The following is a 26,158-nucleotide window of genomic DNA, read 5'->3' as shown; positions in this document are numbered from 1 at the left end:
GGCTTCAGAAAAGTTTAAAATTATCATGAAGAAATTCGGCTTCAAAAAAGTTGTAAATTTTCATGAAGAAATTCGGCTTCAAAAAAGTTTTCGGAAGGGGGGGTGTTTCGTCTTTTTTCAACTTTTTCGTAAGGGGGGGGGTGTTTCGTCGTTTTTCAACTTTTTCGTGAGGGGGGGGTGTTTCATCTTTTTTCAACTTTTTCGTGAGGGGGGGTGGGTCAATTGAAAATATTCATGAAGAAATTCGGCTTCAAAAAAGTTGAAAATTTTCATGAAGAAATTCGGCTTCAAAAAACTTTTCGCAAGGGGGGGTGTTTCGTCTTTTTTCAACTTTTTCGTAAGGGGGGGGTGTTTCGTCTTTTTTCAACTTTTTCTTAAGGGGGGAGTGTTTCGTCTTTTTTCAAATCTTTCGTAAGGGGGGGTGGGTCAATTGAAAATATTCATGAAGAAATTCGGCTTCAAAAAAGTTGAAAATTTTCATGATGTATTTGGGCTTCAAAAAAGTTGAAAATTTTCATCAGGAAATTCGGCTTCAAAAAAGTTGTCGCAAGTGAGGGGTGTTTCGTCTTTTTTCAACTTTTTCGTAAGGGGGGGGTGTTTCGTCTTTTTTCAACTTTTTCGTAAGGGGGGGTGGGTCAATTGAAAATATTCATGAAGAAATTCGGCTTCAAAAAAGTTGAAAATTTTCATGAAGTATTTGGGCTTCAGAAAAGTTTAAAATTATCATGAAGAAATTCAGTTTCAAAAAAGTTGAAAATTTTCATGAAGAAATTCGGCTTCAAAAAAGTTGAAAATTTTCATGAAGTCTTTGGGCTTCAAAAAAGTTGAAAATTTTCATTAAGAAATTCAGCTTCAAAAAAGTTTTCGCAAGGGGGGGTGTTTCGTCTTTTTTCAACTTTTTCGTGAGGGGGGGTGGGTCAATTGAAAATATTCATGAAGAAATTTGGCTTCAAAAAAGTTGAAAATTTTCATGAGGAAATTCGGCTTCAAAAAAGTTGTCGCAAGGGGGGGGTGTTTCGTCTTTTTTCAACTTTTTCGTGAGGGGGGGGTGTTTCGTCTTTTTTCAACATTTTCGTAAGGGGGGGGTGTTTCATCATTTTTCAAATTTTTCGTAAGGGGGGAGGGTTTCTTATTTTTTCAACTTTTTCGTGAGGGGGGGTGGGTCAATTGAAAATATTCATGAAGAAATTCGGCTTCAAAAAAGTTGAAAATTTTCATGATGTATTTCGGATTCAAAAAAGTTGAAAATTTTCATGAAGAAATTCGGCTTCAAAAAAGTTGAAAATTTTCATGAAGAAACTCGGCTTCAAAAAAGTTGAAAATTTTCATGAAGTATTTGGGCTTCAAAAAAGTTGAAAATTTTTATGAAGAAATTCGGCTTCAAAAAAGTTTTCGCAAGGGGGGTGTTTCGTCTTTTTTCAACATTTTCATAAGGGGGGGTGCTTCGTTTTTTTTCAATTTTTTCGTAAGGGGGGGTGTTTCGTCTTTTTTCAACTTTTTCGTGAGGGGGGGTTTCGTCTTTTTTCGACTTTTTCGTAAGGGGGGGGTGTTTCATCTTTTTTCAACTTTTTCGTAAGGGGGGAGTGTTTCTTCTTTTTTCAACTTTTTCGTGAGGGGGGGTGGGTCAATTGAAAATATTCATGAAGAAATTCGGCTTCAAAAAAGTTGAAAATTTTCATGATGTATTTGGGCTTCAAAAAAGTTGAACATTTTCCTGAAGTATTTGGGCTTCAAAAAAGTTGAAAATTTTCATGAAGAAATTCGGTTTCAAAAAAGTTTTCGCAAGGGGGGGTGTTTCGTCTTTTTTCAACATTTTCGTAAGGGGGTGTTTTTTTTTTTTCAAAATTTTCGAGAGGGGGGGGTGTATCGTCTTTTTTCAACTTTTTCGTGAGGGTAGTTGGGTCAATTAAAAATGTTCATGAAGAAATTCGGCCTCAAAAAAGTTGAAAATTTTCATGAAGAAATTCGGATTCAAAAAAGTTTTCGCAAGGGGGGGGTGTTTCGTCTTTTTTCAACTTTTTCGTAAGGGGGGGTGTTTCGTCTTTTTTCAACTTTTTCTTAAGGGGGGAGTGTTTCGTCTTTTTTCAACTCTTTCGTGAGGGGGGGTGGGTCAATTGAAAATATTCATGAAGAAATTCGGCTTCAAAAAAGTTGAAAATTTTCATGAAGTATTTGGGCTTCAGAAAAGTTTAAAATTATCATGAAGAAATTCAGCTTCAAAAAAGTTGAAAATTTTCATGAAGAAATTCGGCTTCAAAAAAGTTGAAAATTTTCATGAAGTCCTTGGGCTTCAAAAAAGTTGAAAATTTTCATTAAGAAATTCGGCTTCAAAAAAGTTTTCGCAAGGGGGGGTGTTTTGTCTTTTTTCAACTTTTTCGTGAGGGGGGGTGGGTCAATTGAAAATTGTCCTGAAGTATTTCGGATTCAAAAAAGTTGAAAATTTTCATGAAGAAATTCGGCTTCAAAAAAGTTGAAAATTTTCATGAAGAAATTCGGCTTCAAAAAAGTTGAAAATTTTCATGAAGTATTTCGGCTTCAAAAAAAGTTGAAAATTTTCATGAAGTATTTGGGCTTCAAAAAAGTTGAAAATTTTTATGAAGAAATTCGGCTTCAAAAAAGTTTTCGCAAGGGGGGTGTTTCGTCTTTTTTCAACATTTTCATAAGGGGGGGTGCTTCGTCTTTTTTCAATTTTTTCGTAAGGGGGGGTGTTTCGTCTTTTTTCAACTTTTTCGTGAGGGGGGGGTTTCGTCTTTTTTCGACTTTTTCGTAAGGGGGGGGTGTTTCATCTTTTTTCAACTTTTTCGTAAGGGGGGGAGTGTTTCTTCTTTTTTCAACTTTTTCGTGAGGGGGGGTGGGTCAATTGAAAATATTCATGAAGAAATTCGGCTTCAAAAAAGTTGAAAATTTTCATGATGTATTTGGGCTTCAAAAAAGTTGAAAATTTTCCTGAAGTATTTCGGATTCAAAAAAGTTGAAAATTTTCATGAAGAAATTCGGCTTCAAAAAAGTTGAAAATTTTCATGAAGAAACTCGGCTTCAAAAAAGTTGAAAATTTTCATGAAGTATTTCGGCTTCAAAAAAGTTGAAAATTTTCATGAAGTATTTGGGCTTCAAAAAAGTTGAAAATTTTTATGAAGAAATTCGGCTTCAAAAAAGTTTTCGCAAGGGGGGTGTTTCGTCTTTTTTCAACATTTTCATAAGGGGGGGTGCTTCGTTTTTTTTCAATTTTTTCGTAAGGGGGGGTGTTTCGTCTTTTTTCAACTTTTTCGTGAGGGGGGGTTTCGTCTTTTTTCGACTTTTTCGTAAGGGGGGGGTGTTTCATCTTTTTTCAACTTTTTCGTAAGGGGGGAGTGTTTCTTCTTTTTTCAACTTTTTCGTGAGGGGGGGTGGGTCAATTGAAAATATTCATGAAGAAATTCGGCTTCAAAAAAGTTGAAAATTTTCATGATGTATTTGGACTTCAAAAAAGTTGAACATTTTCCTGAAGTATTTGGGCTTCAAAAAAGTTGAAAATTTTCATGAAGTATTTGGGCTTCAAAAAAGTTGAAAATTTTTATGAAGAAATTCGGCTTCAAAAAAGTTTTCGCAAGGGGGGTGTTTCGTCTTTTTTCAACATTTTCATAAGGGGGGGTGCTTCGTCTTTTTTCAATTTTTTCGTAAGGGGGGGTGTTTCGTCTTTTTTCAACTTTTTCGTGAGGGGGGGGTTTCGTCTTTTTTCGACTTTTTCGTAAGGGGGGGGTGTTTCATCTTTTTTCAACTTTTTCGTAAGGGGGGGAGTGTTTCTTCTTTTTTCAACTTTTTCGTGAGGGGGGGTGGGTCAATTGAAAATATTCATGAAGAAATTCGGCTTCAAAAAAGTTGAAAATTTTCATGAGGAAATTCGGCTTCAAAAAAGTTGTCGCAAGGGGGGGTGTTTCGTCTTTTTTCAACTTTTTCGTGAGGGGGGGTGTTTCGTCTTTTTTCAACTTTTTCGTGAGGGGGTGTGGGTCAATTGAAAATATAATTGAAGAAATTCGGCTTCAAAAAAGTTGAAAATTTTCATGATGTATTTGGGCTTCAAAAAAGTTGAAAATTTTCCTGAAGTATTTCGGATTCAAAAAAGTTGAAAATTTTCATGAAGAAATTCGGCTTCAAAAAAGTTGAAAATTTTCATGAAGAAATTCGGCTTCAAAAAAGTTGAAAATTTTCATGAAGTATTTCGGCTTCAAAAAAGTTGAAAATTTTCATGAAGTATTTGGGCTTCAAAAAAGTTGAAAATTTTTATGAAGAAATTCGGCTTCAAAAAAGTTTTCGCAAGGGGGGGTGTTTCGTCTTTTTTCAACATTTTCGTAAGGGGGGGTGTTTCGTCTTTTTTCAATTTTTTCGTAAGGGGGGGTGTTTCGTCTTTTTTCAACTTTTTCGTGAGGGGGGGGTTTCGTCTTTTTTCGACTTTTTCGTAAGGGGGGGTGTTTCATCTTTTTTCAACTTTTTCGTAAGGGGGGAGTGTTTCTTCTTTTTTCAACTTTTTCGTGAGGGGGGGTGGGTCAATTGAAAATATTCATGAAGAAATTCGGCTTCAAAAAAGTTGAACATTTTCATGATGTATTTGGGCTTCAAAAAAGTTGAAATTTTCCTGAAGTATTTCGGATTCAAAAAAGTTGAAAATTTTCATGAAGAAATTCGGCTTCAAAAAAGTTGAAAATTTTCATGAAAACATTCGGCTTCAAAAAAGTTGAAAATTTTCATGAAGTATTTCGGCTTCAAAAAAGTTGAAAATTTTCATGAAGTATTTGGGCTTCAAAAAAGTTGAAAATTTTTATGAAGAAATTCGGCTTCAAAAAAGTTTTCGCAAGGGGGGGTGTTTCGTCTTTTTTCAACATTGTCGTAAGGGGGGTGTTTCGTCTTTTTTCAATTTTTTCGTAAGGGGGGGTGTTTCGTCTTTTTTCAACTTTTTCGTAAGGGGGGGGGTGTTTCGTCTTTTTTAACCTTTTTCGTAAGGGGGGGTGTTTCGTCTTTTTTAAACTTTTTCGTAAGGGGGGGTGTTTCGTCTTTTTTAAACTTTGTCGTAATGGGGGAGTGTTTCTTCTTTTTTCAACTTTTTCGTGAGGGGGGGTGGGTCAATTGAAAATATTCATGAAGAAATTCGGCTTCAAAAAAGTTGAAAATTTTCATGAGGAAATTCAGCTTCTAAAAAGTTGAACATTTTCATGAAGTATTTGGGCTTCAAAAAAGTTGAACATTTTCACGACAAGATTTCGGCTTTAAAAAAGTTGAAAATTTGCATGAAATATTTGGGCTTCAAAAAAGTTGAAAATTTTCATGAAGAAATTCGGCTTCAAAAAAATTGAAAATTTTCATGAAGTATTTGGGCTTCAAAAAAGTAGAAAATTTTCATGAAGAAATTCGGCTTCAAAAAAGTTGAAAATTTTCATGAAGAAATTCAGCTTCAAAAAAGTAGAAAATTTTCATGAAGAAATTCGGCTTCAAAAAAGTTGAAAATTTTCATGAAGAAATTCGGCTTCAAAAAAGTTGAAAATTTTCATGAGGAAATTCAGCTTCTAAAAAGTTGAACATTTTCATGAAGTATTTGGGCTTCAAAAAAGTTGAACATTTTCACGACAAGATTTCGGCTTTAAAAAAGTCGAACATTTTCATGAAGTATTCCAGCTTCAAAAAAGTTGAACATTTTCATGAAGTATTTCGGCTTCAAAAAAGTTGAAAATTTTCATGAAGTATTTCGGATTCAAAAAAGTTGAAAATTTTCACGACAAGATTTCGGCTTTAAAAAAGTTGAAAATTTGCATGAAATATTTGGGCTTCAAAAAAGTTGAAAATTTTCATGAAGAAATTCGGCTTCAAAAAAGTTGAAAATTTTCATGAAGTATTTGGGCTTCAAAAAAGTAGAACATTTTCATGAAGAAATTCGGCTTCAAAAAAGTTGAAAATTTTCATGAAGAAATTCAGCTTCAAAAAAGTTGAAAATTTTCATGAAGTATTTGGGCTTCAAAAAAGTAGAACATTTTCACGACAAGAATTCGGCTTTAAAAAAGTCGAACATTTTCATGAAGTATTCCACCTTCAAAAAAGTTGAAAATTTGCATGAAATATTTGGGCTTCAAAAAAGTTGAAAATATTCATGAAGAAATTCGGCTTCAAAAAAGTTGAAAATTTTCATGAAAAGATTTCGGCTTCAAAAAAGTTGAACATTTTAAATGAAAAGATTAGGGATTCAAAAAAGTTGAAAATGTTCATGAAGTATTTCGGCTTCAAAAAAGCTGAAAATTTTCACGACAGGATTTCGGCTTTAAAAAAGTCGAACATTTTCATGAAGTATTTCAGCTTCAAAAAAGTTGAACATTTTCATGAAGTATTTCAGCTTCAAAAAAGTTGAAAATTTTCATGAAAAGATTTCGGCTTCAAAAAAGATGAAAATTTTCACGACAGGATTTCGGCTTTAAAAAAGTCGAACATTTTCATGAAGTATTTCGGCATCAAAACAATTGAAAATTTTCATGAAGTATTTCGGCATCAAAAAAGTTGAAAATTTTCATGAAGTATTTCGGCCTCAAAAAAGTTGAACATTTTCACGACAAGATTTCAGCTTTAAAAAAGTTGAAAATTTGCATGAAATATTTGGGCTTCAAAAAAGTTGAAAATATTCATGAAGTATTTCGGCATCAAAAAAGTTGAAAATGTTCATGAAGTATTTTGGATTCAAAAAAGTTGAAAATTTTCACGACAGGATTTCAGCTCCAAAAAAGTTGAATATTTTCATGAAAAGATTTCGGCTTCAAAAAAGTTAAACATTTTCATGACAGGATTTCGGCTTTAAAAAAGATCAAAATTTTCATGAAAAGATTTCGGCATCAATAAAGTTGAAAATTTTCATTACAGGATTTCGGCTTTAAAAAAGTCGAACATTTTCCATGACAGGATTTCGGCTTAAAAAAGTCGAACATTTTCATGAAGTATTTCAGCTTCAAAAAAGTTGAACATTTTCATGAAAAGATTTCGGCTTCAAAAAAGTTGAAAATTTTCATGAAGTATTTCGGATTCAAAAAAGTTGAAAATTTTCATGAAAAGATTTCGGCTTCAAAAAAGTTGAACATTTTAAATGAAAAGATTTCGGCTTCAAAAAAGTTGAAAATGTTCATGAAGTATTTCGGCTTCAAAAAAGCTGAAAATTTTCACGACAGGATTTCGGCTTTAAAAAAGTAGAACATTTTCATGAAGTATTTCGGCTTCAAAAAAGTTGAACATTTTCATGAAAAGATTTCGGCTTCAAAAAAGTTGAAAATTTTCATGAAGTATTTCGAATTCAAAAAAGTTGAAAATTTTCATGAAGTATTTTAGCTTCAAAAAATTTGAACATTTTCATGACAGGATTTCGGCTTCAAAAAAGTTGAAAATTTTCACGACAGGATTTCGGCTTTAAAAAAGTCGAACATTTTCATGACAGGATTTCGGCTTCAAAAAAGTTGAAAATTTTCATGACAGGATTTCGGCTTCAAAAAAGTTGAACATTTTCATGAAAAGATTTCGGCTTTAAAAATGTTGAAAATTTTCATGAAGTATTTCCGATTCAAAAAAGTTCAAATTTTTCATGAAAAGATTTCGGCATCAAAAAAATTTAAAATTTTCATGACAGGATTTCGGCTTTAAAAAAGTCGAACATTTTCATCAAAAGATTTTGGCTTCAAAAAAGTTTAATATTTTCACGAAAAAAATCGGCATCAAAAAAGTTGAAAATTATCATGAAAAAAAAGTCGGATTCAAAACAGTGTAAAGTTTTCGCAAAAAAATTTTGATTTAAAAAAAGTTGAAAATTTTCATGAAAAGATTTCGGCTTCAAAAAAGTTGAAAATTTTCATGACAGGATTTCGGCTTCAAAAAAGTTGAAAATTTTCATGACAGGATTTCGGTTTTAAAAAAGTTCAAAATTTTCATGAAAAGATTTCAGCATAAAAAAAGTTCAAAATTTCCATGACAGGATTTCGGTTTTAAAAAAATTCAAAATTTTCATGAAAAGATTTCGGCTTCAAAAAAGTTGAAAATTTTCATGACAGGATTTCGGCTTTAAAAAAGTCGAACATTTTCATGAAGTATTTCGGATTCAAAAAAGTTGAAAATTTTCATGAAAAGATTTCGGCTTCAAAAAAGTTGAACATTTTAAATGAAAAGATTTTTTCAACTTTTTCAACTTTCTCCTAAGGGGGGGGGTGTTTCGTCTTTTTTCAACATTTTCGTAAGAGGGGGTGGGTCGTCTTTTTTCAACTTTTTCAACTTTTTCGCAAGGGGGGGGTGTTTCGTCTTTTTTCAACATTTTCGTAAGGGAGGTTTGTCGTCTTTTTTCAACTTTTTCGTAATGGGGTGGGTCGTCTTTTTTCAACTTTTTCGTAATGGGGGGGTGGCTCAATTGAAAATTTTCATGAAGTATTTGGGCTTCAAAAAAGTTGATTATTTTCATGAAGAAATTCGGCTTCAAAGAAGTTGAAAATTTTCATGAAGTATTTGGGCTTCAAAAAAGTTCAAAATTTTCATGAAGAAATTCGGCTTCAAAAAAGTTCAAAATTTTCATTTTCATGATGTGAGCATTATTGTTGCCATAGTAACAAAGGGATCAAACCCAAAAACAAAGCAGCATAGGGGCTAAGTTATCAGATTAAAATTCATAAGAGCAGTCGAACGTCACTTCCGGCTCGCCAGAGTGACCACGCCCCTGTTTGGGTGAAAACAAGTCCTGAGAATGTATCGGCGGTAGATTAGAAAACACTGGTAGCAGTGCGATTAAACGCGATTGCGAAGCTTTTTGTACTTCAAACTATTTTAAAAACACAATTTAGTATCGGGTTTTCATTCATTTACAAATGATAAAGGAAGGTAAAAGAAGAGCTCTGTGTGTTTGGACTGAAACTAGAGAGGATTAAAGTGGTAAATTGTGGGACCGCTGTCATGTTCCTACTATAGCTTTAAGGCAGCGATTGCTCCGTGACAGAAGAGAAGTCTTAACAGATTCTTCACACATTCATTCACTAATGTATTATTTAAAAATAAAGATCCCTCTCGGGTAACACGGTTAATAATTACTCATCAGGTGTTTAAAGTCAGTTTCCTCTGATGACTCGTTTGAGCAGTTTGACGGAGAGAGATTGAACAGACACTCACGTACATGGTTAATTTTATACCATTATGATGCCGATCTCTGTTCAGAAATGTCATATTTTAAATGTTTACATCACTGGTCATCAGATTTAGGCTCATACTTGCCGTTTTAAAGTATGGTTTTCATTTTTTAAGACTTTAAATCGGTAATGACCCCAACTGGTCCATTAACCGCCATTCATTCAGATGGAATGATTTCACCCAGAAAGGGGCGGGGCCGGCATCGTTTGGGCAAAGTACCCGGATGGGTTGCTCTCACGAATAGGTAAAAGAAGGACATTGATTGTTATTAAGATTGTTATTAACTAAGTCTAACGGTCTGAAAACCACAACTATTGCTGAAGATGATCCCAGCTCACTTTGTTTAGTTTGCTTGGATTAATGCTTTTTACTTTGATTCCAGCAGAGGGGATCACCAAGAAACCTGAACTAACAAAAGTCATCACTGGGTTACCAAGAAACCAAAGTGAAAGTGTTCTATGAGTCAGAGCTTAGGCTCCATTTTGAGTCGACAGAGCAGAAGGACAAACACGTCTGAGACAGGGTGAGTTTAATTCAACATTATTATGACTTTACTGTTTAAACCTCTGGAAGCAGGTTCATGCTGAGTAATACTTTAAAACTGATCAGATTCAGTGCAGGATCAGCTCTGTGAATGTGGAGTACTTCCTCTTTTCAAAATACATTTTGTGTACACACACACACACACACACACACACACACACACACACACACACACATACTGCAACCTAGTAAAATGTTGTGACTGAATGAGGTCTGTTTTATGACAAGGTTTTAACGCTACAGGCATGAAGGACTTTGTTTTATACCACGGTTGGTGATTAACTTTTTCGCCTACGTGCCCCTGTGACTGGTGGATTCAAAAATCTACCAGTCTTACACTTTTTAGGCAGTAGGGAGGATCATCCCTTCACCAACCCTGGGAGAAAAAAATTGCTGCATACTGCTGAATGATGTCAATCAATAAATGGTGTGAATCAGAGGGAAGTGAGGATACCCTATGTCGACTGAAAAATAAGTGGGTATACCTATACACTTGACCTGCGTATACCCTCAACTACACCACTGGAAATTAACTTGCCAAATGGAAAATCTACCCGCATTTGGTGCTTGGCGGGTACCAGTCTTACATTTCTTACTTGCCACTTTATTTTAACTGGCAGCACAATGTAATGGCGTGTAACATAATAATCAAGGCTTATAGTATTCAAGAAATAGGCTATCAACTATTAAATAAAATACTGACATGCTGTTTGTCTCACTCATAAACAGAAAAACGTTTGTTTTAGTTCATTATTTTTGGGCTATGTCCTCAAAGGCTGATGAAGCTGAAATGAAACCTCGACTGAGAGGTAAGATAATGGATATATTGTTTTAAAAGAATATGAGCTTTTATGAGGAGAGTCATCACAGTCATAAAGGTTTCTGCTGGAAACTGAGTTTCATTTAGAAAGATATTTTTAAGTCACTGTTTGTTTTCTTCTCAGGACGTTGTAGCTTCTAACTGAATCTGTCAGGTTCCTTTCCTCTGCGTTTGTATTTCAAACTTCTGAGTTACAGTAATTTGCTTCTGTTGAAAAATAGCCCATTTTCTAATGTAGCTGCTTCACAATAAAAGCAATGCTATTTGAATCAGGAACTTTTAGTGTGAAGAGCTTGAAATAGAATGCGTGTTATATCATGTTCACAACCTTTATTTCAGAGCGCTTCTCACCAGCGCTCCTTGTTGCTAGATTACAAAAGTTAACTTCTGCTTCCCTCTGTAGTGTCCGTAAGGTGTGTTTTAGCTCCATGTATTTAATATTATCTTTAAATCAAATAAATATCACCAAGAACACATGAGGACGATGTAAAGGAGTCATGTCCTGATGTCAGCAGCAGCTCTACACCTGCAAACTGTTCCCTCCAAAAGACGAGTCAGACCAGCGTCTCCTCCGCCATCGCTTTGTTATTGACAAATCTGATATCAGAAGTCCCGCCCCTTCTTGAGTTTGATAGGTCAGTGAGGGAGAAGTGACATTGATCAGCGTGGCGCTGTTCTCAAAGTTGAACGTCTTTCAACTGATAGCGTTTGAGTGCAGTGACTAAAAACAGCTGACACCGAGGGCGTGTTAGCGCCCAGGAAGCTGAACTACATTAGTTTTGTAGTTCAGCTGGATGTCAGCGTGGTACTGTAATCTCTGTTCAGTTTAAATCTAAGCCTGCTGTACGGGTTGTGCCTGTTAGTATTTATTTTCACATAATCATTCACTTTAATCATTTTGTGGATATATCATTTTAAATCTGTCGACCATCTAAGGGTCATTGGTTTAGGTCTGTGTGGATGTAACAGTTTGTGTAAGACTCTCATAGCAGCAGATCTATTTTTGGAGAGGAGCAGAGTGTATGTTGTGAGCTTAAATGACTTAAATGTAGATATCTGACAGTTTCAAGTGAAGGTAATGTCACCTTTCTAGCCTTTTAGAAGTGTACCCAAATTGTAAAATAATTTGTAGGCTGTACCAGCTAACAGAATATAACAGGACCGTTATCATGAAAAGTTTGTCAGCCATTTGTGTTCTGTTGCTGTTGTCTGACCTTGGCCGAATAAATTCTAAGATAACCCACTGTCTGTTTCACCGTTTCATCACTGGACATTTACAGCAGAAACATCATGGCGTCATGATGTTCTTACATGCTTTTATATTTTGATATATTTTTCTCTATATGGGTAATGTGCAATATATGTTGTGTTTTATACATGGGTCTCTACTTTTCTGTTGACATGTCGATGTGTTTTTCTATTGTTTTTATGGATTCTACTGTGAGGACGCTGAATGTGTGCAGCACTTAGAACCCAAGACAAATGTCGAAAGTTCTAGTATTTACAGCTGCTCCTTTGACCCCAAATCAACGCCACAGTGCGCTTCTTTTTATCATCTTGGACTTGAGACAGCGAGGCGTCAGTTTAAACACACCTGAAGCTGGTTGACCCGCTGTTAAAGAGATGCTAGTCTGTGCTCTGTTAATCATGTTACACCAAGCAAAGCCATTCCAGCATATAGAGCACCATTGTGACCCTCGCTCTGCCACTGTGGTCGGTAGGTTGAGCAAATTCACCCGCCACTGCAAAAAGACACCCGTATGTGACAAGTGCTGATTTCCAACCCTGTTTTATACAGTTCTAGTTGTACAAATGTCCTAAAGGTCATGGTTGCTGTTAAATACTAACATGTCAGTTTAATGTTTAAAGTTTAAGACTCAATGTCTTGTTATTGGCACTATTCAGGGCAGATCAGACGGACAAATCATGTTAGGATCAAAACAAACTGCACTGAGGTGCTGCATCAGGTACTTAGGCAGACAGGAAGGAAGAGAAAATCTAATTAAGGATCACATCAGGTAATGAGATGTAGAGACCTGACCAGCTCCGTCTTTCACATTTTTCCTGCTTGTATCTCACCTGTTTGTTATTTTTTCCTCAGGTTGTTTTACCTGCATGAACATCATTTATTGTCTTCTGATCAATCTGGAGATCAGAAGATGAGTGATCGAGGGGGCAAAGAGGAGGACAGAGCAGAGTCTCCTCTGTCCAGCTGTCTCTCTATGAAGAGTGACCGGTCTAAAGATCCTCCTCCAGTCTTCAGTAATGAACCAGGACCCTCAGATCCACAGTAAGAGAACTTTTTTTAATCACCAAACTACTTAACAAACAAACTACTCTTTGTCAAGCTAAAAAAAAGAGTCCTGAACACCATAATGTGTTGATTTTCTTGTTTTTATTCATCAACCTGCACACAGTGATCATACAGAGAAAGTCACTGAACTCATAACAACATACTAAGGATTATATATATGTATTATATGTTTATAGATAAGATAATATGATTTCAGTATTGACTCTTTGGTTGTGTATCTAGTCATCTTCTCTGTGATTCTGCAGGAAGAAGTCTTTTAAACTGATCCTGAAGTTTAGTGAGATCTGCTGTGACCGTTTTCTTTGAATAATTTTTTCTGTTGTGTCCACTCTTTGTTTGTCTTTTTTAACTTTTTTAACATGACTACACAAAGAGATCTTTTTTTTTTTACTGAAGTACCGTAAAATCCGGTTGTAAGATGCACTTTTAATACCTGTTTTTTTTTTCCATCTTAAAAGTTGGCTGGGTCTTATACAAAGGTGCAACTAATATACCAGTATAAAATGATGACACCATGAGCCATCATTACCGCGGGTGCAGAAGCTACCACCACTGCATGCGACCAGACGCGATTAAAAAACGATCCCCATTCATTGGGCCTGATTTACTAAAGGTTTGCGTGTCTTAAAACGTGTGCAGACTTGATACCACCAGCAAAAAAAGTGCTATCTGATTTACTAACGGAGCGGAGTGAGGATTGAATCTTTCATATGAGCAAAACAACACGCATTGACCATTTGGTAAGTTTAACTTAATGAATATTGAATATGGGGCGTTTCTGCCCTAGAAAGGATAAAATGCAAATAAGTTAAGTTAGTACACACATTGTGATTTACCAAGCCTGACAAAAACTGCGGTGATTGTGACAGTGTCTGAATTAAAAACCTTTGAAAAGAACGTGCTAACCCAGGAGACCAGTGTTACACACAACAGACTGCTGTTATTGAAGTTAGGAGGAGACATAGGCACAATCAAAGAAGGCATACAGATCACGTTATTCCCCACACATGTTAATATGTTTAGAATGACAGCAGGAAACACCATGATTAAACTATATTGTTGCCTATTTAAACAAAACTGAAAATTCACAGCCTCTGCATTCTAAAGAATTTCAACATTGACATTTATTTCTTCCTATTTCCCTCTTCTCACCAACATTTTATTTTAAACTTGGGATTTCCTTTTTCTTGGGCTGCGCGTCTCTCCCCCAGCTTGTGCGCTTCTCTCCATAGTGCACTCGTCGCCTCCCTCTACAGCCCGCTGCTGCTATGCTTGGATGGGGGGACCTCACCACTTCTTGTACCCCCGTCTTCGATACCTCTTAGGAAGAGCATTTATGTCCGATCAGACACAGCGCTGGCCAGCTGTCTTGTGTGCAACAATGTGCCGAGTGTCGCGCCACAGAGGACACAGCTTGCACCTCCTGCACAATGTATGACAATTCATCTTCAAAAGATGGAGGGAAGAAAAGAGAGGCCCTGTTTAATGCCGAGGTTTTCTTATAAGCCAAATTTTCTTTTTGTAATATTCAGTTTTATCTGCTATAACTGGAAAATACTATATGTTCATTTGCCTCTTCCACTGATACCTATTTTGCACTTGCAGTCATCCTGCTTTCCGTCCAAACTCTCCATGACGTAACCCAGTAGAACATGCAGTAGAATATGCAAAAGCCTAACTTAAATAGTACCGCCTGCACAAGGTTTGCAACTGGTGTCATTCACGCAAATTTTCTTAGTCGATCACCCGAAAAACGCACAGTCACCAAACGTGCAATGTTTTGGAGTGAACACACAATTTAGTACTCTTTAATTGGGACCTTAGTATATCAGGCCCTCAGTGTATTAAGAGCTGATTGCACGCTGTTCTGGGAAAGACAGCGACACAGACCAGTCTGGCTGGTTAAAGAGTTAAAGAGAAAACAAACGGAGTCGGGCATAGAGCTCGCAAGCTAGGGTCTCTGCTTCACAACTTTCCCTGCAGGCTGAGAGCTCGACTACCGTACTGTAGCTGATAGGAGAGAAGACTCCACAAAGAGAAAACAGACTAAAAGGGTGACAGAGCTGAACAGTAACTGCAGGTTTTGGACTTCTCTGAACACAATAAAAACTGTCATGCAGGAAGACAGTGTAAACTTTATTTTCTCTCTGAGAGACCTTCAAAAACACAGCGCATCTTATACCAGTGCAACTTATATTTCGGATTTTACGGTGCTTGTTTTTTTAACTCATGACACAGCTCCTGCACATGCTCAGTGTGCAGGTCACGACCAAGGGGCAACCTCCGGTCTCGAAAAAATGCAGCCAATGCGGAAGTACAAAAAACTGCAGTTCCTCGAGGTTCCGCTTGAGGCTGGCTGCAGAAGCGTCGGAAGTGCCATAAGCCCACAGCCAAAATAAAAAACAGTTTTCACCACATATTAAGTAAAATGGCTATGCCCATATAAGGGTTGTGGCAGATTTGATTGACAGCTCTGCCCGTTGCATCTGTCTGTCAGTTCAGCAGCAGGTCAGGAGGCTATGTAGCAGCTTGGTCCATCTGATTTCTCCTCTTTTTTTACTTCGTTTGGAGAGTTTGTTTAACACATATCTGACAACATACATCGCTTGCTGTGCGGTTAACAGACCATCCAACAAGTTGATGCTTCAGTTTTTTTCGGTAAGTGATATAGTAGTGTTATATTTACTGCTTACTCATGTGTCGGTATTTATATTTACGGACCTAGCTTGTTCAACGATAATGGTAAATGGACTTCAGCTTATATAGCGCTTTTCTAGTCTTCCAACTACTCAAAGCGCTTTTACACCACATGTCACACCCACCCATTCACACTCTTTCACACACTGATGGTAGTGATGATCGCTATGTAGTATCATCCATCAGAAGTAACTAATCCCATTCATACACCACCACTGAAGCAGCGGGAGCAATTTGGGGTTAAGTGTCTTGCCCAAGGACACATTGGACATTTGGCCAGCTGGGGATCGAACCCTCGACCTTCTGGTTGAGAAGTGATGACTCTACCAATTGAGCCACTGCCGCCTTGTAAACCAGTCGGCTAACTGTACTCAGTGTAGCCCATTATTTACGGTCAATGGTTTAGAAATGTTTGTTGTTAAGATGTTGTTGTTGAAAACAATGAGTTTGTAAGTCCACCATAGCACTGAGACTGCACTAGTTACAAACGATCTACTTCTAGCTTCAGACAGGGGACTTCTCTCTGTGCTTGTCTTGTTAGATCTTAGTGCTGCTTTTGACACTACTGACCATCAGATCCTGTTGTACAGACTGGAACATTTACTTGGAATTACAGGGACTGCTTTAAGTTGGGTTGAATCCTACTTATCAGACCGATCTCAGTTTGTACATGTTAATGATAAGTCCTCTATGCACACCAAAGTTAGCCATGGAGTGTTGTCTGGGTAGTACACTGTTGAATTTATAAATGTACTGTATGTAACAGACGGGTCAGGGTTTATCCAGTGATATTTACAGTCTATGGTCACGACACAGCTCCTGCACATGCTCAGTATGCAGCTCTCTATAAAGCAGCACCTGAGCAGAGCAGCGAGCAGCACCTGAGCAGAGCAGCGAGCAGCACCTGAGCAGAGCAGCGAGCAGCACCTGAGCAGAGCAGCGAGCAGCACCTGAGCAGAGCAGCGTACTACGGTGAGCGTATTGCATAATTGCTTGTTCTGTTCTCCTCTGCACTGTGTTACTGTGTACCTACTCTTAGCTTAGCCTAGCAGTTAGCTTTACAATGGCTTCTTTTTCTGTCTCTCCCTCTCCTGCTCTCTCCTGCTCTACGTGTCAGATGTTAAGTTATTCCTCGTCCTCCTTTAGTGATAATGATACTTGTAAGAAATGTAGTATATTTTTAGCTTTGGAGGCGAGGGTGTCTGAGTTAGAGAGACGGCTCCGCACCATTGAGTCGGAGTCATCGTATGCAGCAGTAGTTAGCCAGCCACCTGTAGCCGGTGCGGGCCGACATAGCTTGGCTTCCCCCCCGGTAACTCCCGAGCAGCCGGGAGGCAGTGGCTGGGTTACTGTCCGAGGGAAGCATAGTCGAAAATCGAAGCACACGGTTCCCCACCAACCACTTCACGTTTCAAACAAATTTTCCCCACTCAGCGACACACCCGCTGAGAATAAAACTCTGATTATTGGAGACTCCATAGTCCGAAACGTGAAGCTAGCGAAGTCAGCGGGCATAGTTAGGTGTATACCCGGGGCCAGAGCGGGCGACATCGCATCTCATTTAAAGTTGCTGACAAAGACTAAAGGTAAATTTGATACAATCGTAATTCATGTCGGCACAAATGACTCCCGACTACGCCAGTCGGAAGTCACTAAGGTTAATGTGGAGTCGGTGTGTACTTTTGCTAAGACGATGTCGGACTCCGTAGTGTTCTCTGGACCCCTCCCAAATCAGACCAGTGATGACATGTATAGCCGCATGTCATCACTCAACCGCTGGCTGTCGAGGTGGTGTCCAGCACACGATGTGGGCTTCATAGATAACTGGCAGTCTTTTTGGGGAAAACCTGGTCTGCTAGCTAGAGACGGCATCCATCCCACTTTGGACGGTGCAGCTCTATTATCTAGAAACATAGCAGAGGTTATTAGTCCAAAACCCTGACAACAACTCAGAGTTCAGACCAGGAGGCAGAGCTGCAGTCTTACACACTTCTCTGCGCCTCCCTTAGATCTGTCTCCCAGTCACTATAGCTGTAATTCTGAATCGAACTGTAGTTATACTATAGGTACTGTGTCTGTCCCCCGGCCCAAACGCGTTTTTATAAGTCATCCAAACGGCGTGAATCATCAGAATCTGATTAGAATCAAAACTACGAATACGATTTTGCTACAAGATCGGAGGATTCACTGCGGACTTTTGAACATTAGGTCCTTAGCATCCAAGTCTCTTTTAGTGAATGATCTGATATCAGATCAGCACATTGATTTACTTTTTTTGACTGAAACCTGGCTGTGTCGAGATGAATATGTTAGTTTGAATGAATCCACTCCTCCCAGTCATTTTAATACTCATATACCTCGAGACACCGGACGAGGTGGTGGAGTAGCAGCTATTTTTAATTCCAGTCTTTTAGTTAACCCTCGACCAAAGCTGAATTTTTCTTCTTTTGAAAGCCTTGTTCTTAGTCTTCCACATCCAGTCTCAAGAACCTTTCAGCCAGTTCTAGTTGCTGTAGTTTACCGCCCTCCTGGCCCATATTCTGAGTTTTTATCTGAGTTTGCAGAATTTTTATCAGACTTAGTCCTTAGCAGTGATAGAATAATTGTTGTAGGTGACTTCAATATCCATGTGGATGTTGAAAATGATAGCCTGAGCACAGCTTTCATGTCACTATTAGACTCTATTGGTTTCACCCAGGGTGTAAACGAACCTACTCATCATTTTAACCACACCCTGGATCTTGTTTTAGCTTATGGAATTGAAATCCATAACCTTACAGTTTTCCTAGAAAATCCTCTGCTATCAGACCATTTTTTTATTACATTTGATTTTGTCCTACTAGAATTACCTCTGCCTGGAAGAGGTGTGCTTTCTAGAAGTTTGTCGGATAGTGCTGTGGCTAGATTTAAGGAAGCTATTTCAGCTGTTTTTGATTCAGTACCGTGTTTCAACCCAGTTGGAAACTCTTACGATAGCTTTAGTCCCTCTCAGCTAGATCAGTTTGTTGATAGTGCAGTGGATTCGCTGAGAGTTACTCTGGATTCGATTGCTCCCCTGAAACAGAAGGTTGTCAAGCGGCGGAGAGTGGCTCCATGGTTCAACTCAGAAACCCGTACTCTGAAACAATCATCACGGAATTTTGAAAGAATATGGCGTTCGACCAAAACGGTAGAATCTCGTTTTTTCTGGCAGGATAGTCATAGAAGATATATGAAGGCTCTACGTCACGCCCGAGCTGCCTACTACTCCTCTCTAATCGAGGAAAACAAAGGCAATCCTAGATACCTTTTCAGCACTGTAGCCAGGCTGACAGAGAGTCATGGCTCCATCGAGCCTTGTATTCCTCTAGCCCTCAGCAGTAATGATTTCCTTAGCTTTTTCAACAACAAAGTTCTAGACATCAGAGACAAAATTGGTAACCTCCTGCCCTTACCTGGTGCAGATACGTCTGTTACGGCAGAGACAGTTCCAGGACCAGATATTAGTCTCGACTGTTTTTCTCCAATCGACCTTTCAGAGCTACATTCCATTTTTTCTGCATCGAAACCGTCAACCTGTATTTTGGACCCAATCCCAACCAAGCTGTTTAAGGAAGTCTTTCCCTTAGTTAGCAACTCCATATTAGATATGATCAATATGTCTTTACTGGCAGGCTATGTACCACAGACATTTAAAGTAGCGGTAATCAAACCTCTACTTAAAAAGCCTACTCTGGACTCAGGAACTCTGGCTAACTACAGACCTATATCCAACCTTCCTTTTATCTCGAAGATCCTGGAGAAGGTGGTAGCTAAACAGCTGTGTGACTTTCTCCATGACAACAGTTTATTTGAAGAGTTCCAGTCAGGATTTAGAGTCCACCATAGCACTGAGACTGCACTAGTTAGAGTTACAAACGATCTACTTCTAGCCTCAGACAGGGGACTTCTGTCTGTGCTCGTCTTGTTAGATCTTAGTGCTGCTTTTGACACCATTGACCATCGGATCCTGTTGTACAGACTGGAGCATTTGCTTGGAATTACAGGGACTGCTTTAAGTTGGTTTGAATCCTACTTATCAGACCGATCTCAGTTTGTACATGTTAATGATGAGTCCTCTATGCACACTAAAGTTTGCCATGGAGTCCCACAAGGTTCAGTGCTTGGACCAATTCTTTTTACATTATATATGCTTCCTCTGGGAAATATTATGAGGAAACACTCCATACAGTTTCATTGTTATGCAGATGATACTCAGCTTTATGTATCAATGAAGCCCGATGGTACCAGTCAGTTATGTCAGCTAGAAACATGCATTAAGGACGTTAGGACCTGGATGACCAGAAATTTTTTGCTACTTAACTCAGACAAGACTGAAGTTATTGTGCTAGGCCCTAAGAACCTCAGAGAGACTTTTTCTAGTGATGTGACTGTCCTTAATGACATCAGCCTGGCATCTAGCACCACTGTTAGGAATCTAGGAGTTATTTTTGATCAAGATATGTCTTTTAGCTCTCACATCAGTCAAGTTTCAAGAACAGCCTACTTTCACCTTCGTAATATATCCAAGATCAGGAATATCCTGTCGCAAAGTGATGCAGAAAAACTAGTTCATGCATTTGTTACCTCCAGACTGGATTATTGTAACTCTCTTTTGTCAGGGTGCTCTGGCAAATCTCTAAAGACTCTTCAACGGGTCCAGAATGCTGCAGCTCGTGTACTGACCAGAACCAGGAAATGGGACCACATTACTCCTGTCCTGGCTTCTCTGCACTGGCTCCCTATACAGTCTAGAATAGAATTCAAGATCCTTCTTCTCACCTACAAAGCTCTAAATGGCCAGGCACCATCTTATCTTAAGGAGCTACTAGTGCCGTACTGTCCCTTGAGAGCGTTGCGGTCCCGGAGTGCAGGCCTGCTGGTGGTACCTACAATCAATCAATCAATCAACTTTTATTTGTATAGCGTCAACTCATAACAAGTGTTATCTCGAGACACTTTACAAGAAGCAGGTAAAATACCTTACTCATTGTCTGTTAACATTACAAAAGAGCAGGTAAAAGACCTTACTCAGACCTACAGTCTCCAAGTGTACTATGGGGGGTAAAGCCTTCAGTTATCGGGCTCCTCTCCTCTGGAACCGCCTTCCAGCCGGGGTCCGGGAGGCAGACACAGTCTGTATTTTTAAGATTAGACTTAAAACTTTCCTTTTTGATAAATCTTATAGTTAGGGCTGGTGCTGGTGTAGACCAGCTCTTAGTTATGCTGCTATAGGCTTAGACTACCGGGGGAACTGGCACCTTGAGCTCCTCTCTCTCTCTATCGCTCTCTCTCTCTCTCTGCATATACAGTACATCATATTACTGCATGTATCTATCTATAAATCTCAGTTACTAACCACCTACTTTCCTGGGAGCTCTTGAGCTCCCCTAGGCTCCTCAAGATCATCGGTTGACGGCTTGCCAGAACAACCCCCACCCCACCACTACCCCCTCCCCACCGGATCGTGGGTTGGCGGCCTGCCAGAACAACCCCCCACACCCCCTCCCCTCCCCACCGGATTGCTGATGGACGGTCTACCTCCCCCCACCCCCTTGCTCTCTATCCCTCTTCCTGCATCTTATCCCATCTCTCCCCCTATCCCTTTCCAAGCCCGGCGCAGTCTAGGCCTGTGAAGACTGTTTCGTCATGAGCCGGGGATCCGGCCGAAGATTTCTGCCTTTTAATAAGGCAGTTTTTTCTTACCACTGTAACTTTTGCTGCTTTGCTAAAGTGCTCATGATGGATAGGCCGGATCTTTGTAACATAGCAATAAGTAAGGTCCTTTACCTGCTTTTTGTAACATAACAATGAGTAAGGTCTTTTACCTGCTCTTTTGTAATGTTAACAGACAATGAGTAAGGTATTTTACCTGCTTCTTGTAAAGTGTCTCGAGATAACACTTGTTATGAGTTGACGCTATACAAATAAAAGTTGATGATAAAGTTGATGATATAAAGCTGATTAATAACTTTTCAAAGGTCTCAGGTCTCAACCTAAATATTAAACATTTGGCTTTTAAAGATTGTAATGTTCCCCATATTTGTAATATTCCAGTGAATCACCAGGTCACATACCTGGGAGTAGTTATGACCAAGGAGCAAAATATAAGGTGCACCTTAAATTTGAATCGCATCTTTGATAAAACTCTTGTTTACAAAGAGATTTATCTGAGACCTTGCTCTCAAAAGATATTACATCTGGAATAATAAGGACATTCTCTCCAAAAATGAATCCCTGTTTTTTGAAAACTGTTTGAAAATAACATCACACTGGTAAGTCAGTTATTGGACTCAGATGGTAGACTCTATGGTTACACAGACAGACTTCTGCACATGCTCACTGCGGAGGACATGGCACACCTTTTTAAAACACTGCTTTTTGTGGCTTTATTTGATTTAGTCCACCACTGGTTTCTAAATGTCAGTCTCAGTTTTCACAGCTTTATGATTTCCCTTATCTCCACAGAATAACAAAGGGGTCTGTTTCTGTGGAGGAGCAGCTGTCCAGTGGTACTTTGTGTCAGGATGTCCTAAGAGATCCAGTTTCTACCAGCTGTGGACACTGGTTCTGTAGACAGTGCCTCACCTCATACTGGGACCAGTCTACTTCCTGTCAAGTAAAACTGTGCACCCCGTGGCTGGAGTCCTCCTGTCCCCAGTGTGGAAAACGATCTAAAATAAGACGAGGACTGCAGATAGCCAGTAAGTCCAGCACTGTAATAAGTAAGACTGAAGTCATTGTGCCTAAAAACAAGACAAAGCAGTTAGTATTTTCATTGATATATAGTTAAATGAAACATTTACATATTATCTGATTCTTGCTGTCAGTTTATATTCATTTTATTTCTCTTGTAGCAGCACACATTTATTGCACAGATGTTTTTGTGTCATGCAGTTTGCTTAATGTGTAATAATGAAAATTGTGTATTTGATCATTTTATAAATCCAGTCTCAGGATATGTTTCTGCTCTTTCAGTAGATAGAGGTCTGCAGGAGGTTACAGATGAACTTAAGATCAGTCTGAGGAGGAGATGTGAACATGTGACTGAAGGAAGTGATGAAACAGGAAGTAGAACCCTCCTCAACAGGATCTATACTGAGCTCTACATCACAGAGGGACAGAGTGAAGAAGTGAACACCCAACATGAGGTGAGACAGATTGAGACAGACTCTAAAAAGAAGACCCTCCATGAGACTCCAATCAAGTGTCAGGACATCTTTAAAGTCTTACCCGACCAACAGAACCAAAAGACAGAAGCTCAACCCGACCAACAGAAACAAAAGACAGAAGCTCAACCCAACCAACAGAAACCCATCAGAGTGGTTCTGACAAACGACGTCGCTGGTGTTGGAAAAACCCTCTCAGTGCAGAAGTTCACTCTGGACTGGGCAGAGGGCTCAGAGAACCAAGACGTCAGTCTGGTGATCCTGCTTTCATTCAGGGAGCTGAACTTGATCAGAGAGAAGCAGTACAGTCTTCTTGAGCTGCTCTGTGTTTTCCATCCAACATTACAGAAGGTCACAGCAGAGACACTGGCTGTCTGTAAAGTTCTTTTCATCTTTGACGGCCTGGATGAAAGCAGACTGTCATTGGACTTGAAAAACACTGAGGATGTGTCTGATGTCATACAGAATTCATCGTTAAACACACTGTTCACAAACCTCATCAAGGGTAATCTGCTTCCCTCAGCTCTCATTTGGATAACTTCTCGACCTGCAGCAGCCAATCAGATCCCTCCTTCATGTGTTGACAGGTTAACAGAAGTACGAGGCTTCACAGACGCCCAGAAGGAAGAATACTTCAGGAGGAGGTTCAGTGATGATGAAGATCTGTCCAGCAGAATCATCTCACACATCAAGACATCCAGGAGCCTCCACATAATGTGTCTGATCCCGGTCTTCTGCTGGATCACTGCCACAGTTCTGGAGCACATGATGAGCACAGAGCAGAGAGGAGAGCTGCTCAAGACCCTGACTGACCTGTTCTCACACTTCCTGCTGGTTCAGACAAAGAGGAAGAAACACAAGTATGATGAAGGACGTGAGATGAGTCCACATGAGCTGATGGAGGCCAACGGGGAAGTTCTTCTGAAGCTGGGTAGGCTGGCGTTTGAACATCTGGAGGATGGAAACATCATGTTCTACAAAGAAGACCTGGAGCTGTGTGGTCTGGATGTCACAGAGGCCTCGGTGTACTCAAGAGTTTGTACAGAGATCTTCAAAAGAGAGTGTGTGATCTTCCAGAGAACAGTCTACTGCTTTGTTCATCTGAGCGTTCAGGAGTTCCTGGCTGCAGTCTACATGTTCCACTGTTTGACAAACAGGAAGAGAGGTGTAGTGAAGGCTTTCCTTAAAGACATCAAACTCAGGGACTCTTCTGGAAATACTTTATTAGAATTATTAAAGAAGATTTCAAAAAATTTTCAAACTCCTGAAAGTGATGACTTATCCCTGGATGTCTTCCTGAGGAGTGCCATGGAGAAATCCCTGAAAAGTAAAAATGGTCACATGGACCTGTTTGTTCGCTTCCTCTCCTCTGCCTCTCTCTGGAGTCCAATCAGAGACTCTTAGGAGGCCTGCTGGGTCGGAGAGACAACAGTCCAGAAATGATCCAGAGAGTCATCAACAACCTGAAGAAGATGATATCTCTCCTGACAGAAGCATCAACATCTTCCACTGTCTGATGGAGATGAACGACCTCTCAGTCCATCAGGAGATCCAAGAGTTCCTGAAGTCAGAGAACAGATTCGAGAGACTCTCTGATATCCACTGCTCTGCTCTGGCTTACATGCTGCAGATGTCCGAGGAGGTTCTGGATGAGTTGTACCTGTATAAGTACAAGACATCAGACCAGGGACGACTGAGATTGATTCCAGCTGTGAGGAACTGCAGGAAGGCATGGTAAGTCCAGATTTGATTAAATATGAGTAAAAATAAGCCGTTTAGTTCTTCAAATATATACTATACAATATTTAGGTTTTTGAAAACAGTGTTTATCTAAAATATTAACAAACTGCTCAGTCACTTGTATTTTGTTATAGGTTTTCTTGAGCTGCTTTAAATGCTGAGTGAAATATGTATTTTTTTAGATCTAGTGTTTACCAACTTCAAGGTCACAGGTCATTTGTTTCATAATAATCCCTACATTTACTATTTTTCTTTTATCATCCTATTAGTGTCAATAATAACAATAGTGATTATTGTTACAATAAATATTATTATCATTTAGTGCTGGGCGATATACCGTGAAGCTCGATTCGATCGATATTTAATTAATGCTTGATATGGAAAAGGGAACATTGATTTTATTTTTTAAACTACTTCAAAGTTTTCTCGTGATATTTGGTTGCTCCACAAGAATTGGTTGCTCCGTGAGCGGCAGCGCTTGTTGCGCGGAGAAGAAAGGGCGGAGGAGACTCCACTCCTGCCGCTGAGTAGCCTAGCTCTTGTAAGCGACCAACACGGAGGAGAAAGAGAAAGATGCGAGCGAGGCCGAATTTCTTCCAAAAAAAAGGGCACATAACGCAGGGCTCGACATTATAACTGGCCCGCTGGCCCGGATGAGTGATTGACAGAGTCTGGGCCGGCTTCACTGCGGACACTTCCGCAAGCGTGCTCGCTACTCTCAAATTGTACACTCGCACACAGATTTTAGTTCTACAACAACAAAAGTTTTCTCTACTAAAACACACGTTTGGTAAAACGGTTTTAAAACCATCAGATCTCGACAAAAGTCAAGCTAAAATCAGCATTCAAATTTTAAAAAAATCACCGGAAGAGTCGAGAGTGACAGCAGGGCATGATGAAAACAGAACGGAGAAAAGTTTCAGCCACAGTGACAGACAGCTGGAGGAGCTGGAACACGTTAAAGTTAAAGACTAGATCATGGTAAAGATAAAAGTTATTCACAAAGCATCTTAGCCCTTAAGAGAGCTCCTAAAGTAAAGATCTAAGGATGAAGAGTTTCTCACAGAGAAGAAAGAAGGAGAGATTCCAGATCTATCACAGCCTCATATTAATATCAGATTAAGTAGACTCTTACAGTTACCAGCTTGGTGAATAAACATGAGCACATAAATATATAAAAAATACAAAATATTTTTATAATTAGAGCTCAATTGATTTAATACAAGTTGTAATTGACTTTTGCATCAGAATGGTTCAAGAGTAAATTGGTGACTATTATTCTTCGAATCAAAAGTAATGTTCCTTGATATTTTTTTTTATACAGTGGCGTTTCAGTTTTATAGGCTACATTTATAAACTTTAATACGATAAATATCGAGTCATATCGAATATCGACATTGGGCAAAAAAATATTGTGATATCAAATTTAGGCCATATCGCCCAGCGCTATTATCATTACAACTAGGGCTGTCTCGGTAACCGCAAAAATGAATAATCGTGGTTAAAACCAAGATCTCAGCAGTGACCGCACATTGAGTCACTTCACTCCACATAATGTTCAGATGGACTCATAGGAAACTGCACTGGTACCTAAACCCAATGCAACTTTGCCCCTTTGTTAGCATTTCGGCTTTCAGTCAAATGAAAAAGGAGAATCAGCTGATTTAGATGATACAATTTATCAAATCTAGCAAA

At 38.9% G+C, this 26,158-nt stretch overlaps 1 pseudogene; it reads left to right on the top strand.

Annotated features, from left to right (window-relative positions):
• The first annotated feature begins 9,583 nt into the window (after positions 1-9,583).
• The window catches only part of LOC132985416 (NLR family CARD domain-containing protein 3-like), a 36,725-nt pseudogene continuing 20,150 nt past the window's right edge, over positions 9,584-26,158 (top strand).

Source organism: Labrus mixtus, chromosome 12, assembly GCF_963584025.1.
Source record: "Labrus mixtus chromosome 12, fLabMix1.1, whole genome shotgun sequence".
Lineage (NCBI taxonomy): Eukaryota > Metazoa > Chordata > Actinopteri > Labriformes > Labridae > Labrus > Labrus mixtus.
Note: the sequence above shows the minus strand (reverse complement) of the source record. Positions and strands in the feature narration are given on the sequence as shown.